The 17,479-nt window shown below is 46.1% G+C and overlaps 1 pseudogene; it reads right to left on the bottom strand.

The window, feature by feature from the left end:
• Positions 1–1,245: 1,245 nt before the first annotated feature.
• The window catches only part of LOC147978091 (uncharacterized), a 29,392-nt pseudogene continuing 13,158 nt past the window's right edge, over positions 1,246–17,479 (bottom strand).

The following is a 17,479-nucleotide window of genomic DNA, read 5'->3' as shown; positions in this document are numbered from 1 at the left end:
TAAAGCAACATGTTTATTCTGTTAGTGGTGTGACTCCAATCGTAGGAGAATCCGACAGGTCTTTGATGGCACACACTATCCCACGAGATACAAGATCGATCATGATGTCCATGGCCCAAGTAGGGCAGTGGTGTCCATCGAGGGCGAATGCCTCAATTCTCTAGCCATCGGTTACCAGAGATAATTATTTTACGATTAGTAAATTAAAGACCATCATGGTAATGTTGCAAAATTAATGGATATTTCAAGAAGTTATCTTGAAACCATTAATGCAAATCTCAGATTGCTAAGCATGACACCTTGAAGATAATCTCCAGAATGAAGTAGATCTCGCAGCACAAGGGAGTATAATCTGATGAAATCAGGAAATACTCACTCATAATGCCTTATGTCATGACTTAGAAAAATGTGTGGGAGAGCACTTTGTAAAGCAATCATAATGTCGAAACGACAAAATGTAGACTTTATCAGTAGTCATCGATAATCTGCGTAGGCAATAGATCCATATGACTATCTTGTGATCCCAAGCATCAGCTTGAAGAAATCACTTTAAATTTTGCACCTGTATTTTGCAAGAAATTAAAAATCTCAATTGCAAATAGACGTATTAATCTCGACATGTAGCGAACATGGAGATACATACCTTCCGGAATACATCGTACTCAACGGAAATACACCACTATTATAATGAATAGTAATAATATTGCAAACTTGATGTTCAAGTGAAAAAAACTTGAATTGTATAGACCTCAAATTAAATGAGATGATCATGTATCAAGTTGCAAGATAATTCAACAGGGTGAATTAATATTTTGTGAGAGAAAATTAATCTCAATCTTAATGAGATTGTTTTGCAAGGGAAAAAAATTCTCAATCGCAAATCAGTACTGTAGAGGTACTGAATTTATCTTTGCAAGAGATACATGAAATCTCAATTGCAAATAATAGATATAAATAATCTCAACATATGTGAGCATGGAAATTATTTATATCATAATTTTATTCTGGAGAACAATGCTCAACAGAAAAATAATAATTTATAAACAACATGGTCAAGAACAGGTAAATACTAGTAAATAGTATACTGTTATCCGAACCGATTCTCAAAAATTCCAGAAATGGAATTGTATTGTTGCAAAAATCGGACGTGACCACTGTTTTAGCCTATTTTGCTAATTCATGCAATACAGGGATCATAGTGCAAAATGGCGAAAGGATAAGGTTTGCCTGTCTTCTCCCGTGCGGTTACTGCAACTGTCCTCGCCCCTCAGGCTCGCCGGCCACAGCCGCTGGGCAGAGCGCGGGAGCGCTGCCGGGCGCAGGGCCGGCCACGGGCACAGCCGCGCGGTCTTGGCGCGTGCAAAAGGGCGCGTGACTGGGCGGCAGAGCGGCTGGCGTAGCGTGGCGCACGGCCGGGCGCGGGGCTCGGCCTGGCGGACGAGCGCGGGCCGCGGAGGCGGCGGCCTGGGGCGCGGGCTGCCGGGAGGCAGCCAGGCGCTGCACAGCCACGGGAGGAGCGCGTGGACGCGCGGCCACAGGAGGAGCGTAGGGGCACGGCGCGGAGGCCGGGCTGCCGGGCGCGGGGCGGGGCGCGGCGCGGCGCGGAGTCGCCGGAGTCGGGAGCCACCGCGGGCGTCGGGCACTGGAGTTGGCCGCCACGCGCGTCGTTCCTGTAGCCTTGGAAGCGAGCCGGGCACTGGAGTTGGCCGCGGGCGTCGGGCACTGGAATTGGCCGCCTCACTTATCCGATCTTGATTGAGTTATTCAATCTTCGATCAATGGATGCCAACTTCCCTGTTCTTTCTTCTTTTTGTTGTTCTTGGAGGCCTGGTACCTCGTTTCAACCCAGATCGAGGGCCTCACCGCGCCTGCCTGGTGAACGCCTCGGGCTGGTGCGTGAGGTTGAGGCTACGCGACCACGTACCGGCAGGAGACCTGTGCCGCCGTGCCACTTTGCAGAGACGTGGACTACCGCCGGTTCGGTGTTTCTCGCGGGCGAGCCCGTCGTGAAAATCGCTCCGCTGGAGAGCGACGGCGCTGGCCAGGGGCTGCCCTTCGGGACGTCGCCGGCCTCTTCCGCGTCGAGGCCGATGGAATCGCTCCGCCGGGAGCGTGCTGATAACGTGTTGTGAAGTATATGCCAAAGACAACTGACAAGTAGTGGAATCGCCATTCTCATTGATTGGGTTTGTTACAATATATACATCTCATAGGGACGCGATCATACAGAGGGACGCGAAGAGAGAGGCACGTCGGTTGCCTGTGGGCAACGGCATGGCAGTTAACAAGGGGAGATTCCCTTCCAATTAAACATGTGTGTTTAATTCTAACAGTAATATGGACAGTAGGATATGTGTAAGTTGATTTGATTCGAGGGCTTTAATTATCTTATGTACAGTTTATTGTGTGGTTTTAGAAAAAACCCAAGATAGCTTCGTATTTTTTTTTAGTAAAGGAGGACGACCCCCGACTTCTGCATCTGGGCGATGCATACGGCTATTTTATTAATTATTGATATAAGATCGTACAGATTCATACAACAATAAGTCTAAAGCCACCAAAACAAGCAATAACTGTCGCTATCCCTATCCAGTTGATGTAGGGGCGCTGAAAGTCTGGGCCTAATACCAAACAGACCATGCAGCCAAACCTAAACATCTAAAGACTTGAGGTCCTACCCAGGACGCCTGCCTGGTATGGGCACCCATCAGTCCGGCGTGCTTCTCAACCAGGATCCCTGCCGGGTATGAGGCCGCCGCAGCCGCCTGCCACCAATCCATCTTCAGAACTGTACTGCTGCACCGACCTTGCCAGGCCTATCTGCCATCAACGCCACCATGACGCCAGACAGCTTCCACCTCCTGCACGAGTCCATCTCGCGCATCAGACGCCAAGTCTCCACAGCGCCACGCCGCCGAGATCCGCCACCATCAATGTGTAAGATGAAGCACCGCTCCACCAAAGTCGCCGTACTCTAGTCCCTCGAGCCCGTGTGCATCTCCAAGAATGACGCCCCCAGGGGGGGAAACGACACCAGAGAGCCGCCGTCATCCGATCTACTGATCTACTAAGATAGCTTCGTATATTACCGTGAAAAAATAATTAGCTCAGTATTTCCGTCTCTTCTCATTCTTATTTCCAGCCGACCCTCAGGGTACTGAGTTGAAAGAAAAGATAGGAAATTTATCTTTTCAGGGTTATCGGCCTGATAAAAAAAATCATCCGTGTGGTAGGCCCAGGTCCCGGTAAAAAATATAGTGAAATTGTCTTTCCCTTGATCCTACGAAGAAAGATGCACGTTTCTTAAAATATCCCAGTGGCCGGCCTAGTTCTCTTCTCGTCGACAGACTGAGATCAGTGACTTGCTTCTGCCACTTGCCCCTTCTCATATGTTCTCCATTCCAGATCTAATGGCTCATTTGAAGCAAAAAAAAAAAAAAGCCACACTATGCAGTTTTCAGCGATCCAGTCATACGAATAGCAGTAGCGAAGCACTAAAAGTATCCGATTTGCATATTTCGCAAGAGGTGCGAGTACAAAATTACTATCTCCGTTCCTAAATAGATGACTCAACTTTATACTAATCTTAGTACAAAGTTATTATAAATTTGGGTCATTTATTTTAAAACGGAGGGAGTACAAGCCAAATAACTGAACCAATTATAAAAGGAAAAACTAAACTTTTGTACTAGCACTTACCTTTGAATCTCTAGCACTGAAAAAGTCTAAACAGAAGTGGATATGTGGATGCACTTATTATAAAGCGAGAAATTTTAAGATGGTCCCAACTATTATGGATCGTTCATTATTTTGTATCCAAGGGCTTAGATTGAACTTGATAACCTATAACCCCCATTAGGTAAAGGTCATCAAGGAGAGGTAATAGGTTACCCACCGCTCATATTTGGTAACTGTTAGAAATATCATAATTGCAAAAATATTATACCATATATGGAGCATCTATGTAAAACAAAATTATTATATTCCTAACCTAATTAAGTGATTGATGCCATTAAATGCTATAATGTAAATGGAAATATAAGGAGGCCGGAGAATAACATGCCATGAGAGAATATAGGAATGATTCCATTCTTTACATAATGATTTTTTTCTTGTAAGCCATTAAATGTCATGGGAGAAAATCGTAGTGAAAACATTGCGAAGTCACATAATATTGTAACACGGGAAATAATAAGATATTAAGCAACGGATTTTTGACCTGTGTATGATTAAATATGCCAACAAACTTGATGAACCAAACTATATTTTTTTTTTCTAGTAAGGGCATCTCCAATGCCGTCCCCCAAGCAGCCACTAAACATTCGGACCGCACGATTCCGACACTTTGAGCCCTCCAACACCATCCATCAAACGCCGGCGGACCGGTCCGGGCAACCGAATTCCCACAAAGCGGAAGCAAACCTGTAGTACGTCTTTGGACGTCCGGACCACCTCCACGCATGTGTGTGACTGCTTTGGCCCACACAAATTCCCTCGTCATGTGCCCCGCTTCAGAAAAGTCCCCGCTCATTCATGTCGGTCTGCCTGTCCAGAGAGGATGCAACTACACAGGCATGAATGAAGGTCTAATCGACATGACGTGACTAGATGGCTGGCCGAGGCCACTTCACTGCATGCAGACGTAGAGACCAAGAAGCCTACTTCGTCCGCCGCGCATTGAAGCAGCACCGGTCAATTCGGTTGTTCAAGCAGTGTGGCCTCGCCAAAAACCCTATATCCTCAGTCCATGTAACGCCGCCTCTCTTCTTGCCTCTCCTCTCATGAGCACTCCACTCCCGGTGATTGTGAAGTCTGGCTATGGCTTCCGGTGTTCACGACACCCACAGGGGGATACCCATGGTCGTCCGGGTTGTGATGCTGCCACCCATGCTCCACGGCCCCATCGGCGTCAACCACTCCATCAACGGCCATGTGGAAGGAGGAGGTGGTGCTCTACTAGTAGAAAGATAACGAGGAGTAGCAGCCGCCTGTCCTCACCAAGGCTATGCACACAAACGAGGAGATCGCGATGCAGATGGCGCTCTTGATCGAGCACTCTCACCACGAGAATGGTTCGTCGCCGCGCCTTGCCATTGCACAACCTCGGGGTGAAGGGGGAGCCACCCTGGCCTCTGGCGCGGCGCTTCCGCGATGCCAAAATCGGATGCGGCATGAAGGAGGAGGTGAAGGAGGATCCCCCATCGCAGAGCTTCCACGTAGCACGCTTGAGCAGTCCTTACAGCTGGCGTCCCCACTGCGTAGATTCCGGCGTGAAAAGGAGCCGATGACTTTGTCGCTGCACCGTCGGTCCGGCTCCGGGAGCTAGTGGTTCCCGCTAAAGATGAAGAAGGTGCACGGCCTGACTGGTAGCGTGAGAAGCCACCTCCTCCACTACCTCAGCGGTAGCGGCAATGGCTTCCCCTCGCACAACATGACAGCTGCTAAAAACGTGCCAGCCGAGCAGACACACCGGGACGGACACAACCCGGCATGATGGGCCGCATTTTTAAATTTGGATATCGCACCTGACTGGATCATCGCCGACCACGACCTCGCTTTGGACCACCACGCAGACGTCCGACGGGGGCACCAGATCAGCGGCCAGCTCTCGTCAAAATAGGGATTGTGGACTCCAAGCGTGTACAGTTTGCATATATGCGGCAATGTATTTTCAACAATCACCCCCTACCACACGATGTCTTCACTTCACATTTTGGACGTTAATCCTTCCTCGCATGTCGTGAACTTCTGTTGTTCTCGAGATTTGCTTAGGATATATGTAAGCTAGTCATTGATGCAAATGTAATTTACTTCAATTTTTTTTCTTCCACGCACTCCCTTCTGTAGTGATATTGTATTTACTTCTTTCATAATGCACTGGATTCCTTGTCTGTGAGGTCATCGAGTAGCCTTTCTAGAGACACACACCTTGACATGCCGTGATTGCACAATATACTCTACTTTACAGGATGATAATGGAAGCGCCTTCTTTTTTCGTGATAGCCAACTCACTATACTTCCTCTCAAGAAATATGCCACACACTCGATACTTTTACGGTCGTCCACTTCTCCTACCATGTCGTTATCACTATAGGCAACTGGCTCAACCATCTCCTTCTTCTTTTCTCCCAAATAGACACAACCAAAGTTTGGTGTCCCTTTGATGTACTTGAGTATATGTTTCACAGCTGCCCAATGTTTCGTCGTGGAAGCTTTCATGAAGCGACTCACTATGTGTACATAATAGATCAAGTCCAGTCGTGTATTCACAAGATACCTTAAGTTTCCGACCACACTCCTATATTTCATTGCATGAACGGTGGGTGCTTCACTCCTTTTGTTAAATTTAAGTCAAGGCTACATTGGAACATAAATTTTCTTGCAGTCAACCATGCTACAATTTTTAAGTATCTTCTTTGTATATGCCTCCTGGCACATCATTAGCCCCTCTGACTTTTGTTGTACCTCGATCCCAAGATAGTAACTCAAGAGCCCTAAATCACTCATCTTAAATAGCTCATTTGTTTGTAGCTTGAATATAGCAATCTCCTCCTCATTTTCTTCAGTTATCAATAGATCATTAACATAGAGGCCCCTAAGAGATGGCTTATCTTTGCCTCACTTACACATAACGTGCTCCAGTGGACTTTTCTCAAAACCAAGACAAACCAATGTACGATCAAGCTTGCTGTTCGAGCCCCGAAGCTTGACAAAGCTCGTATAATGCCTTATGTAGTTTCAACACCTTGTGTTCCTCGACTTCTTCGATGTACCCCGGTGGTTGCTTGACATAAAGTTCTTCTTATTATTCATCATTCAATAACTAAGATTTTACATTCATTTGACGTAGCCTCCAACATTCTTGAGCCGCGAGAGCTATAACTAGCTACACCAATTCCATCCTTGCAACTGGAGCGAACATTTCTTCTAAACCCACACCTGGCTCTTACACGTATCCTTAACTACGAGCCTTGCTTTGTGCTTCACCAAATTTTATTTAGCATCATTCTTGACTTCATACACTTCGTTGACCCCTATGACTTTATGGCAATATGGAAGATCCATGAGACCGCATGTTTTTTTTTGTCTCGGGTCATTCCCATCTCTTCGTCCATAGCACGACGCCAACACTCCTCTGTATTTGTGTGTTCAAAAAAATCGGTTCCTCGGCGTGCAAACATCACTGCCCTTTACTCCATCTTTACAGGATTTATCCGAAACGGTTCTTCTGAATATACATCCAATATACACGGCATGTTCGAAACGCTTCTTCTGAATAGACATCAAATATACACAGCATGCGTACTGGTGTCATCTCCTGAGTTGTTGGAGACAACACACTTGCTTGTGGACTTGCCAAAGTTGAGTTTCGCCCTCCTCCTAGATATGGGCCTTCTAGCGTGCCCCTGCAAAAATCGTCGATGTTGTGCTAAACCCTAATCAGGCAGATGCTACCCACTGGAGATTATCGCCGGACCAAAACTACACCGCCCGCGCTTACAATTCTATGGGGCGGTTCCGACGGACATTACCAACATCATTTGGAGTGGCTAGGCTTCTGAAAAATGCCGCTTCTTTTTGTGAACGGCTGCTCTTGGTCGAATCCTCACGAACAATGCGCCGTTGTTAGACAAATGATTATTTTTGTCCAGTCTGTCGCCGAAGCCTCGAAACATCCTTACACATTCTCACTCAGTGTCCTTGGAACAGGGAAAGCATGGGAATTTGTGGCCGAGAAGAGAGGCTCTCCTTCTCTTCGACCAGATCAATGGGATGGTCTGAATTCGCTCAATGACTGGCTACGCGCATGCTGGTCCGGTGCTGCTACTGACAAGAGGAAAGGGGCCATCTCTCTTCTCTTGCTAACTTCTTGGGAAATATTGAGAGAACACAATAGATGGGTCTTCGAACTTGCTGAAATAAATGCCAATGGCTTGAAGCACACTTCTGCTTCGATACACCCCCTAAACACATAGACGGCTCAGATTATCCGATACCTTTTCATTAGCAAGGGCATGATGGTCATATTTGTAAAAGTGGACCGCCCGCCTTCCCCGTAGATGTGATTTGCTTTTAGGGAAACGTTTGGCATCGGCGAACCGGCCGAACGCTCAGCCGGTGCCCCTCGCTCGCTCGCTCTTTTCCACGTATGCTAGGTGGACCTCAAGCGAAACATTTTTTTTTCTTCTGTGCTTCTTCTTCCTCTCGCGAGCGCCTCCCCCTAGAAGCATGTACCCTCCCCCCTCCCCCTCCTCTCGAGCTGCGACTGGGCCACCACAATCTCCATCGCCGGTGGCCAGGCTCCCCTCGCCGGCTGCCATGGCTAGATCCATCCCCTACCTTGAGCCTTGACGCAGGCGCATCCCCTCCCCCTTCCCCCTCCCCCCTCCCCCCCCCCCCCCCGGGCTGCGACTGGGCGACCATGACCTCCATCGCCGGCCGCCATGGCTGGATGCACCCCGCATATACTAATGTTGCAACCGTCACCTAGAACAGCTTCAACAGCTGTTAAAAAAGCTTCAACCATAGACAGAAAAGCTTCAGTGGAACTACACAACAAGGGGAAGCTGCAACCGCAGTTGGATTTTGTTACTACTGGCGAAGTTTTTTGCTGCATCCATCAGGCGGAGCTGCGACCTCGCGATGATGACAACGACGATTTTGGTTGCAACCGTAGTAGAATTTTGCTACTACGGCTGAAGTTTCTTGCTACATCCATGTAAGGCGGAGTTGCGACCTCGCGAAAGACGACGAACGGTGTTTGATTTTTGCTACAATCATAGTAGATTTTTGCTTCTACCGGTGAAGTTTTTTGCTACATCCTAGTAGAAGACATGCCCATAGCGAGACGAGTTGCAACCGGCCTAGGCGGAAGCTGGAACCACGTCGTGGCCTGCTGCAACTGGTACCCGGGAGACTTCCCATCATGGGACGGCGAGCATGGTGACCGCGAGCTGCGAGTACAGCAGCGTTGTTCCGAGCAAACACTAGAGACATCGCGCTTTTTGTTACATGCTACAACCTGTATCACATTTTTCTACAACGGGCACACCACTCAGCTACAACCGGAGTCGAGTTTTGCTACATCGGATATATAGAAAGTTGCAAGCATTCAGTGCCATCGAGGAAAGCTACAACCGTCTATAGAAAATGCTACAACCTTCGATGAAAAAATCTTCAACCGAACGAGAGAGCAATATTTCACCCACGCGCTGCTCAATACAAAAAAAGTTTCAATCGTTTACAGAAAAGCTTCCACCCTAGAGGGGAAAAGCTTCAACCATTGAGACAAAAAATACAACTGTGTCATTTTTTTGCTACTACCATCTGTGTGTTTTGTTACATCCATTTCATGCGGCCATGGTGTTTTTTTACGACTGAGGTGTGACCGGTGACGACGAGGATGACATTTTTGTTGCAACATCCTTGTTTTTTGCTACCATTGGCGATGTGTTTTGCTACATCTGATTAACATTTTTGCTACAATGGCGACATCGATGGATTTTTTTTGCTACAACCGTTGTCTTTGTTTGCTATGACTGACACGGGAAAATGCTACCACGGGGCATCTCTGTTTTTTGTTGGAACCAATCATCGATGAGGCGGAGCTGCATCCATGGCACTCCGACGAGCAGCGGGGACAGCGAGCGGTCGGGGCGAGCTGAGTCCCAGAGCGCGGGGCGGCCCCGACGGGCAGCCGGGGCGGCGAGCGGACTGGACGAGCTGAGTGGCGGAGCTGCATCCATGGCGCTCCGACGGGCGGCCGAGGCGGCGAGCGGTCAGCTCCAACCGGCGGCCGGGGCGAGACCGGCTGTCGGCGCGGCGAGCGCTCGGGAAGGCGAGGACAAGGCAAAAAAACAGTAGAGGAGTTCCGATCTGACAGTGTCGCACAACAGATCGAGCGGTTGGGAGCAAACCGACCGAAACATTCGGCCGGTGCACTGGCGCTTAGCGGTGCCCTTGCTTTTAAGGAAGTAAAAACAGAAAAAGACATGCAATGTCGAACTTTCGACCTGTTGCCCGTGGCGTATTAGCACATTCGTACTAGCCATTGAGAGGGAAGGTTAGTTGTGACTAATTTTAGACGTTTTGATTTTTATCAGGTGGGGTGGCGTGATTTGTTTTTTAGGAAGTAAAAAATAAAGTGAGACATGCACAGTCGAACTTGTGACCTGTTGCTTGTGGTGCATTAGCTCATTTGTACTAGCCATTGCGGCGGGAGGGTGAGTAATGACAAATTTTAGGCATTTCCATTTTCATCCGCGGGGCAGCCTCGATTTAGTTTCTACTTTCGTCCACACCGGGTCACGATATTTCTGTTGTGTAACGCGCCTGGTGCGCGGGATAGTTCAACATGACCGGCCGACAAGGCTGCACCCCTGCCATCTTGCCAGCCATGCCACTTTTGTTGGCGCCTGTCATCCGCATGCCGCCTCGCCCGCCCCGCCATTAAGTCGTCGCATCGCGCCGCCTACCCCCGCATTCACACCGATGCGGCGCCCTCCACTCCCCCCTCCCCCGCACAGCCCCCGGCTATGAAAAGCCGGGGCTAGCCAGCCGTCGCACGCCGTCCCTCCTCCTCCTTCTCGGACCCGGCCCCGTCACCCCTACTCTTCTCGATGGTGAGTTCCGGATCCGACAACCGATCTTGTCCGTCGACTCTGTCATGGCCGCATGCGGAGTTGAGCCGCTTCGGACTACTCGCTCCACCGTCTGGCGTGGCTGCCGAAGGAGTGGCACATCGTTGCTGACGGATACGCGATGTTGGGGCCTGGCGCAACAACAGAGCAGATCCAATCCCACACATAAATGAATGAATTCGGACACCAAACATGTTGCAGCACGTTCGGCCTGTGTTTTATGGTTTATTTACCAAGAAAACCTTAGAAAATGCATAGAATGTCATAAATGAACGAAACTTGACATGCATGCTGGCCATGGTGATGCCATTATGTGGAAAAGATTCAGATACATTTGGTGGAGGTGAAAAAAGTGCTTCGAGACTTGCTTTATCAGCACACCCGAATGGTCACGGTTGAACATGGTGTATTTGTTGGGATGCATGAAATGATATCAAATTTTCCCAGCGTGTCGGCACGCTCATGGCCGTTCCCCACGCAAAAATTTAATGAATTCAGACACCAAACACACGTCGCGCCACGTTCGTCCTGTGTTTTATGGGTTTTTCATTGGGAAAACTGTAGAAAATGCGTAGAATGCCAGAAATGAAAGAAATTTGGCATGCATGTTGGCCATGGTGATGCCATTGTGTGGAAAAAATTTGGGTATGTGTGGTGGAGTTGAAAAAAAAGTGCTTCGAGACTTGCCCTACCGGCAGACCCAAACGGTCTCGGTTGAACATGGTGTATTCGTTTGCCATGCACAAAATGATACCAATTTTTTCTCTTCATGTGGGCATGCCCATGGCAGTCCTCCATGCAAAAAATCAACAAATTCAGACACCGAGTGCACGTTGCGTGACGTCTGACTTGTGTTTTAGGAAATTTTTTTCACCTGAAAAAACGTAGAAAATGCATAGAATGCCAGAAAAGAACAGAACTTGGCATGCATACTGGCCATGGTGATGCCATTGTGTGAGAAAAATGGGTACATTTGGTGAAGGTGAAAAAAAAGTGCTTCAAGACTTGCCCTACCGACAGACCTAAACGGCCCCGGTTGACCTTGGTGTATTTGGTGAAAATAATTGTTCAAGACTTGCCCTTTCGGCCTAACCGAACGTTCCAGGTTGTACACGGTGTGTTTGGTTGCAAGCATGGAATTACACCAAATGTTGTGAGCGGTTGGGTGTGATAGCCTAGCTTAAAAGGGATGATAGACTACTCATATCAATAAGGAATTCCTTCTTTTCCGAAAGCCCATTCGGACAGAACTCCAAAGTTAAGCATGCTCAGCTTGGAGTAATTTCAGGATGGGTGACCGACCGGGAAGTTGCTGTCGGGTGTGCAGAGTGAGGATAAAGTGCGCAGAAAAGACTAGTATTGATCTGTGAGGATAAAGTGCGCAGAGCCGACCCTCGTGGTTACACGGATGTTTGTGGACAGGTTTTTGGTCATGTTGTTCATGATGTTTGTGACCCGTCGTGGTACCCGACATGGCACATGTACCAGACTGGATGCACAGACATATGTGCCAAGACGAGTGAGGATAAAGTGCGTAGAAAAGAGTAGTATTGATCTGTGGGGCCAGTCTAGATCCCGTCAGGAGTATCGACCACCGGCGGGTGTGTCCGGGGCGTTACATTGGGCATGCCCAAGGTTTCCCCCCACGCAAAATTTGAACGAATTCGGACATCAAACACACGTTGCGTCATGTTCGGCCTATGTTGTATGGGTTTTTTCACCGAAGAAACTCTAGAAAAAGCATAGAATGTCTGGTACCTACGAAACATGTTATACATGCTGGCCATGGTGATGCCAAGGTGTGAAAGAAAATTTGGATGTGTTTGGAGGAAGTGAAATAAAAAGTGGTTTGAGACTTGCCCTTCTGGCCTACCAAAACGTATCAGATTGTACATGGTGTGTTTGGTTGCAAGTATGAAATCATACTAAATTTTTCCAGAGGTTGGGCATGTCCAAGGTTGTCCCCTATGCAAAAATTGAACAAATTCAGACACCGATCGCACGTTACGTCACGTCCGGCCTGTATTTTAGTGTTTTTCATCGGAAAAGCCTAGAAAAAATATAGAATGTCAAAAAGCAATGAAACTTGGCATGCATGTTGGTCATGGTGATGTCAAGGTGTGGAAATTTTTTTGGTGCGTTTGGAGGAGGTGAAAAGAAAAATGGTTCGAGACTTGTCCTTCCGGCCTACCCGAACGTACTAGGGTGTACACGGTGTGTTTGGTTGAAAGCATGAAATGACACCAAATTTTGTCAGCGGTTGGACATTCCCAAGGTTGTCCCTCACGCAAAATTTGATCGAATTCGGACAGCGAATGCACGTTGTGTCACGTCTGACCTGTGTATTAGGTGTTTTTCAGCGGGAAAACCTAGAAAAGGAATAAAATGTCGGAAACCAATGAAACTTGGCCTATATGCTGGCATGGTGATGCCAAGGTGTGGGAAAAATTGGGTACATCCAGAGGAGGGGGAAAAAATGGTTCGAGACTTGCACTTCCAGCCTACCCGAACATAGCAGGTCGTACACGGTGTGTTTGGTTGCAAGCATGAAACCACTGAAAAAAGTTCCATGTGCTCAAGAATTTAAAAATACAGTCACAAATTTGAAATAAAATCATAGACTAAAAAAAGTTCATGAATTTGAAATAAAAACCGCAGACTAAAAAATCATGAATTTGAAATAGTTAACGAATTTTTTAAAAATGACTAGAAATTAAGAAAAGAAAACAAAAATTGAAAGAAATATGGAAAAATGAAAATTGAAATAAAATCCAAAGAGAACGGCCAAACTGAAAAATAGAATTAGATCTGAAACGGATGTTTTTTAATTAGTGTTATATTTCAATAAGGCGGAGGAAAGAAGTATTATGTCACAACAATTAATTTACCACAGTGGTTAGCGGCTTCTCTACTAGAGGTGGATCTTGTGGGTTTGATTCCCACAAAGAGTTGAAGAGTAGAATGGCTGGATATGCTGCTGTTGTATTGATGTTCAGAGAGTGTTACAGGGTACAATATACTCCCTCCTTTCCGGTTTATAGGATTTATCTCAAAATTTTAGTTTTTTCATTTTATAAGGCTTAATTTGGTTGTTCCCCATCACATGTTCAGACTTTAAGGTGCATTAAATCATTGCATGCAAGTATTAAGAGAAAGCTGACCAATGCATGCACTTTATGCATCCATGCATTGCAATTAATGCATTCGTAAACATAATTTTTTGAGGAAAATAAGAGCATTAATTGGGTGCTTTTGCAAACTACAAAAAATATTCCACCACTCATCATCTACCTTGGTTGGTGAGATTTTTGAATTGAGCCTTATAAACCGGAAAGGAGGGAGTATATAGAGAGAGCCCCAACGTCTCCCGTGAGAAGAGGCACGCACGCCACAACGGGAGAGTGGTTAGCGATCCTAAGATCTAGGGAAGGTACAACAGCTATACAGAATACAGCGGGTTTAGTACATATACATTAGTACAACACATATACATGCATGTTAACACCCCCCGCAGTCGAAACACCGCCCGGGTGGATGTTCAGACTGGCTCGAAAGTCGATGAAGATCACCGATGGGAGGCCCTTGGTGAAGATGTCCGCATATTGAGAGCCTGAAGGACCGTGCAAAACTCGAGCTTAGCCCAACGCAACCCTGTCCCGAATGAAATGCAAGTCGATCTCCACATGTTTGGTACGCTGGTGCTGAACAGGGTTCGAGGAGAGATACGTCGCACTGATGTTGTCACAGTAGACCACGGTAGCATGAGAAGGTGGGCGACGGAGCTCGTGAAGAAGTTGGCGAAGCCATGTTGTTTCCGCAACACAATTAGGAACAGCGCGGTATTCAGCCTCCGCACTAGAGCGGGATACCGTAGGCTGCCTCTTAGATGACCACGAGACCAAGTTAGAGCCAAGAAAGACACAAAACCCGGAGGTAGATTTCCGAGTATCGGGACAGCCGGCCCAATCATCGTCGGAATAAGCAATGAGCTCGTGGGATGGTGATGTGTAGAGTTGTAGGCCGTAGTGGGAGGTGCCCTGTAAATAGTGAAGAATGCGTTTGAGCAACAGGAAGTCGGTGGTGCGTGGAGCATGCATGAAGATACAAGCATGTTGGACGGGTATGAGATGTCTGGACGGGTTAAGGTGAGATATTGGAGGGCACCTGCTAAACTGCGATAAAGGGTGGGGTTGGAGAGGGGATCACCATCATGCGCGGAGAGTTTTGCTTTTGTGTCTATGGGGGTGGAAATGGGGTTGCATTGCAACATATTGGCTCGATCTAAAATTTCAAGCACGTATTGTTGTTGGGAGAGGAACAGCCCGGAGGTGTTGCGGGTGACATTAACACCAAGAAAATGGTGGATATCACCAAGGTCCGTGCTACCTCTTGAGCATGCGTTAGTTTTTCCTTGAAGAGGAAAGGGTGATGCAGCAAAGTAGCGTAAGTATTTCCCTTAATTTTTGAGAACCAAGGTATCAATCCAGTAGGAGGTAACATGCAAGTCCCTAGTACCTGCACAAACAAATAAGAACCTCGCAACCAACGCGAAAAAGGAGTTGTCAATCCCTTCACGGTCACTTAGGAAATTGAGATCTGATAGAGATAATAAGATAAATATTTTTGGTATTTTTATTGTATAGATTGGAAAATAAAGATTGCAAAATAAACAACGAGAGAAATAGCAAGTTGATAGGAAAATAATATGATGGAAGATATACCCGGGGGCCATAGGTTTCACTAGTGGCTTCTCTCAAAATAACAAATTTTACAGTGGGTGAACAAATTACTGTCGAGCAATTGATAGAAAAGCGCATAGTCTAGGCATGATCATGTATATAGGCATCACGTCCGCGACAAGTAGACCGAAACGATTCTGCATCTACTACTATTACTCCACACATCGACCGTTATCCAGCATGCATCTAGAGTATTAAGTTCATAAGAACAGAGTAACGCATTAGGCAAGATGATAGGATGTAGAGGGATAAACTCAAGCAATATGATATAAACCCCATCTTTTTATCCTCGATGGCAACAATACAATACGTGCCTTGCTGCCCCTGCTGTTCCTGGGAAAGGACACCGCAAGATTGAACCCCAAAGCTAAGCACTTCTCCCATTGCAAGAAAGATCAATCTAGTAGGGCAAACCAAACTGATAATTCGAAGAGACTTGCAAAGATATTAAATAATGCATAAAAGAATTCAGAGAAGAATCAAATATTGTTCATAGATAATCTTGATCTTAAACCCAAAATTCATTGGATCTCGACAAACACACCGCAAAAAGAATTACATCAAATAGATCTCCAAGAGAATCGAGACTAACTTTGTATTGAGATCCAAAGAGAGAGAAGAAGCCATCTAGCTAATAACTATGGACCCGAAGGTCTGCGATAAACTACTCACACAACATCGGAGAGGCTATGGTGTTGATGTAGAAGCCCTCCGTGATCCATTCCCCCTCCGGCGGAGCATCGGAAAAGGCCCCAAGATGGGATCTCACGAGTACAGAAGGTTGCGGCGGTGGAAATAGGATTTCGTGGTGCTCTCAGATGTTTTCGGGGTATATGAGTATATATAGGCAAAAGAAGTAGGTCGGCGGAGCCATGAGGGGCCCACGAGGGTGGGGCACGCCTACCCCCCTGGGCGCGCCCTCCTACCTCGTGGCTGCCTCGTTTTTTCCTTGACGTCAACTCCAAGTCTCCTGGATTGCATTTGATCCAACAATAACTCTCAAGAACAATGAAATCTAGGTATTGTTATCTTTGGTATCCAATCTATAAGTGGATCTCATAATAGATTAATAAGGTAATTTAATTTTCTTTCTAGGAAAGTGTTCCATGCCTTTCCTTAACGGAAATTGGAATCTAATATTTCCTTCTTTCATATTAATAATTGCACCAATCGTTCTAAGGAAAGGTCTACCAAGAATAATAGCACAAGTAGGATTGCAATCTATATCAAGAACAATGAAATCTATGGGCACATAATTCATATTTGCAACAATAAGATCATTAATCCTTTCCATAGGTTTCTTAATGGTGGAATCCGTAAGATGCAAATTTAAAGAACAATCATCAAATTCATGGAAACCTAACACATCACACAAAGTTTTTGGAATCGTGGAAACACTAGCACCCAAATCACATAAAGCATAGCATTCATGATCTTTAATTTTAATTTTAATAGTAGGTTCCCACTCATCATAAATTTTTCTAGGGATAGAAACTTCTAATTCAAGCTTTTCTTCGTAAGATTCCATTAAAGCATCAACGATATGTTTGGTAAAAGCTTTATTTTGACTATAAGCATGAGAAGAATTTAGCACGGATCACAACAAGGAAATACAATCCATCAAAGAGCAATTATCATAATTAAATTCCTTGAAATCCAAAATAGTGGGTTCATTGCTATGTAAAGTTTTGACCTCTTCAATCCCACTTTTACCAATTTTTGCATCAAGATCTAAAAACTCCGAATCAATGGGTCGCCTTTTAGCTAAAGTTGACTCATCTCCAGTCCCATCATTATGAAGATTCATATTGCAAAACAAAGATTTAATAGGAGACACATCAATCACTTTGCACAGAAAATTCATAATATCGTTTCTAAGGGATATGATCTGAGCGGGAGGAAAATACTTAGAGATAAAAGCATCTTTGCACTTATTCCATGAATCAATACTATTTTTAGGCAAAGACGAAAACCAAGTTTTAACACGATCTCTAAGCGAAAACGGAAATAGCTTCAATTTAACAATATCATTATCCACATCTTTCTTCTTTTGCATATCACACAAATCAACAAAGTTGTTTAGATGGGTAGCGGCCTCTT

Source organism: Triticum urartu, chromosome 3A (assembly GCF_056163025.1).
Source record: "Triticum urartu cultivar PI428250 chromosome 3A, HENAU_Tu73, whole genome shotgun sequence".
In the NCBI taxonomy this organism is placed as follows: domain Eukaryota; kingdom Viridiplantae; phylum Streptophyta; class Magnoliopsida; order Poales; family Poaceae; genus Triticum; species Triticum urartu.
The sequence above is the reverse complement of the archived record's forward strand: the minus strand, read 5'-3'. Positions and strand labels throughout refer to the sequence as shown.